Consider the following 4,054-nt stretch of genomic DNA (forward strand, 5'->3'; position numbering starts at 1 on the left):
GAAACGATGTACAAATGCGCTTTACACAATTGATGTGTGTATGGATTGGGATAACAGTTGTATGAGCCCCTAATAAAATGTTAAAAAAAAAAAAAATCTTCAGTAACAGTCTGCTCACAAGGATCACTATGTACCAGGGAAATCACTTTGAGAAAGCAGTGAGTCATTGTGCTCACAATAAAATAAGTTGCACCAACTGGGAGTTTAACAAAGAAAGGGAAACACAGCATGCCTCAAAGGGCATTCAGATGACTATCATTACAGCAACGCAGCCACAACTCAATTGGGCTCACATTGAAACCACACAGTGGGACTATACTACAATTCAAGGCTCCTTGACAGATTATTAAATACTTAATAATGCAAAGGAATAAATGATGAATAGGCGAATGCATATTAAATACATAGCCCAAGCAAATACATCATAGAAAAAAACCTGATGAACACGAGCAGATAGCTAATCTGAACTTTGATTCTTCCTAAATTCAGTACCAAGGAATCCATTTTCTTCTTGCCAGTGTATAACTGTACCTCAGTAAACCGGAATGAGATGGGATTACTAGCACAATCCAGTGCAGCTTTGTCACTGTATAGGAATCCAGGTGAGGCCAGTACTCTGGGAGGGTATTTATGTCTTCTATGCATGAAGAAGAGGGTGGAGATGATGCTTTGCTGTGTGTGAAGTCAAGGCACCCACCCAGAAGGATGGTCAAGAGAATTATTTACACACTGGTCCATTCAATTTTGCTTTGGCAAAGATAAAGTATAATATCCTCAATCAGGGGCGTGGGGGGGAATAAAAAAAAAAAAAAATATCCTCAATCAGTACATCTCAGTCACTATATATACATTCCAAGACAGAGTATCCAAATAGGTACAGGTTACTAAGTATTGTCAATGGAATCTTAACAGGAAGATCTGAAAGGACTACTGCTAACCTGCCTACAAATCAAATGCTCTCTAGGGCACCTGGGTTCACATCACGTGACTAAACAATGGTGTGAGTGCTGTGGCTGTCTGGCATCATGCAATTATGAAATTGCTGACTGTCCTGCAGAGTGCTCTATAGGAGCTCCCCTTTCCTCACAGAATTTCCTTTCCCTACTGTAGAACCTACGTAAGCCGGAAGAGAAAGAAAATGAATCTATATACTACTAGTTCGCACAACTTTTATTGCACGATCTGCTTAGTTATATAACACCAAAATGTAATCTCAACCTTGAATGACTTAAACAGTTCATGGAGAAATTCCATTATCTTTAACTGTATTATTCCATGAACTTTTTGAAGTCCCTGATATGACTTTTAAAAAGTCACACCATGTTAGTGCCCACGCCCACGCTAAGGTAACCATGACGGTAGCCATGTAATCTTGCTCAAATCAAGCGATAAGAAAGACTTCCTCAAGCTGAAGAGTGAGAGTGCAGGCACCAGGAACTGAATTACAAGAACAGCAAACCCCCTTTACCTTGGAGGCTCACTTTGAAATGAGGTAAGGCGTGCCAGCCAGCAGCCACGTCATCATTCTACATTCAGAAAACTACTAAAACACATTGACCCTAGAATGGAATAAAAAGAGGCTGCTGTGACCACAGGATTTCAGCTTCACTTCAACTTTCTTCAAATTTAAATAAGATTACTTTTGAGTTAATTATATGGAAGCATACAACTAAAGATTATACTTTTAATATGAAAATAAACAACCTCAAGTGGGAAATTAATTTATAAAGAGTTCCAGGTGGTTTAATGTTCTAATAAGCACACAGATACACAAGGCACTGTGCTGGGAGCTGGGAAGGGGAAAGAGATAAACACGTGCTATGACTATGATCCTGGTTTTGCCGAGACTGCCTCATATTCTCATTGGTCCCACTCTATTCCTGTTCACTGCAGCCAACATCAGTGGGCCTCATCTCACTGCCCTAAGTGTTGTTTTGAATGAGACATCACATTTTCATCCTATTTATATTTATGGTAAAGGTCATCTTAAAGGTCATCATAAGCTTTTACTACTACTACTATTTCCCAAGGCCATTCAAACTCAGCAGACAGTTTTCTGGTAGTTTCATGATTCTATAGACTGCCTTTCTTGAACTCTCTCTTGAATTGACCCCAAGAAATTCTGAACACGACTCTGGCCCGAGCTACAGTTTTGCCCATTCACTAACGCTTTTCATTTAAAAAGGCTGTTTTTAAAAAAATGAGGTCAATACTTCATAAAAGTTGTTTGAATCTTACCTCATTTGTATCCCTCAAATACAGCAGAAACAACACCCACTAATGTTGGGCAATCCTATAGGGCAGAGGAGACTGCTCCATAGTTTCCAAGGCTCTAAATCGTTATAGCAGGCTGTCTCGTTTCTGCCACGGAGCTATGGGTGGGCTCAGAGCAGACCTTTCAGTCCGCACCTCAACAGTCAACTACCTGTGTCAGGGTGGCTCCAACTAGAGCAGGCATCTATCATAAGGTTCAAATTTAGTTTTAAAACGTGTAATCAAACAGTATGCCAGGACTTCAAAAAGTTGGCAGAAAAATGGAATTAAAAGATAATCCATTTTGGGAGGGCAAATTTCTTGGAGCCCCTTTGGACTCTCCTCCTGAATCACAATCACACCAGGACATTACAAAAATGATGTGTGGAACTGAATATGATTACATAAGTAGCTTACAGGTATAATTCTCAACGAAGCTAAAGAAAATACAAATCAAGCGGTTACAGCTTGGGGAAGGGAAGGGGCTAAGAATAACTGAGTAACTGCTCCCCCATTACTAGCGTTTACAAAGGGCTCTGTCATACAGATACTTGGGCCAGAAGGTCTAGCTTTATCTTGGACTTTCCAAAAACGGAGCCGTGTCTTGATCATCCTATGCACTCGTTTGTTAGAGGGCTACAACACTTCTTCTATTATGAAACACAGAGGATGGGGAAAATCTGTAAAACTTTGATAATTATACAGAAATAGGTTAAGGAAACATATTCATATGTGTCAAAGGCAATATGAAACAGTGTTGTTATGAATTTGAGTTGCTCTTGGCTCAAGCAATTTACAGTTAATAAGGAAAAAAAGTAAATAAACTTTAACTGGAGCAATCTATGCAGTAGAGAAACAGGCAGGACCACCTCATTATGTTTTAGGAAGCCAGAGAAAGCACCAAGAAATGAATTAGTGTGGAAGTGAGTTGACAACTGAAATAAAAATTTGTGAGGACTATTAGGGTTCAGATCAAGGAGCAAAAGGGAACCGTGCATAGACATGGAGCAGAAGCTGCACTGTGCTGAGGGGCTTGAGAGAATGTTCTGGCTGAAACTGAGGTGTCTAGGAAACAGATGTCTAGGAAAGTGAGAGGACTGAGTTTAGCAAGGAACAGGTCAACTGCCAAAGGTCTCGCACACAAAATAAATGAGAGGGAAGAACTATCTAATCATTCAGAGAAAGCAAAGGACACATGACAATGCTGAAAGACTGTTCCAATGGCAAAGTAGATGTGAAGAGTTAAGATTAGAGAATATTTCCATAGCCCAGAACAACACAGTGAGTTCCAGAACAAGGGCCAGGTCACCCTGCACCTAAGGAAGAGACACATGTGAATGGCACCCAGTAGGCAGAAACCATGATGTCTGACTGAACGCTCCTTCTGCCCACAGGGGAAGATGAGGCCTTGAGTGTTTAGACAGGATGCAATGTGAAAATGGACACACGCTGGAAGACTGCCCGGTTTCTAGATCGAGCTGTTGCTTTCTACTTAAAAGTTATTTGATCTCCCTATATTCAGTTACCTCATCTATGAAACGGAAATGATAATAATAGTACTACCCTTAGAGGGCTATTATAAGAATGAAATGAGTTCACAATTATAAAGCATATAGAATAGTGCCTAGAACCTAGTGTCACGGAAGTGTTTGTAATTAAGTTACAGATGGAACACACTTTAAAATAAAGGAACTGATCACATAGGAGGAAAAACCAGAGACAGGAGAAAGAAAGAACACTGAATTTGGGCAAGATTCAGAAGAGCGGGGTGAGGTGCAGGACAATGAACAGATCAGTCAGC

The 4,054-nt window shown here is 40.3% G+C and overlaps 1 protein-coding gene across 1 annotated transcript in view; it reads right to left on the reverse strand.

The window, feature by feature from the left end:
- The window catches only part of EEF1E1 (eukaryotic translation elongation factor 1 epsilon 1), a gene marked incomplete at its 5' end in the record, with an annotated part of 18,448 nt that overhangs the window by 3,657 nt on the left and 10,737 nt on the right, over positions 1 to 4,054 (reverse strand). The window lies entirely within an intron of this gene.

This window comes from Echinops telfairi, unplaced genomic scaffold, assembly GCF_000313985.2.
Source record: "Echinops telfairi isolate 266 unplaced genomic scaffold, ASM31398v2 ScPeMD7_655;HRSCAF=1070, whole genome shotgun sequence".
Classification (NCBI taxonomy): Eukaryota; Metazoa; Chordata; class Mammalia; order Afrosoricida; family Tenrecidae; genus Echinops; species Echinops telfairi.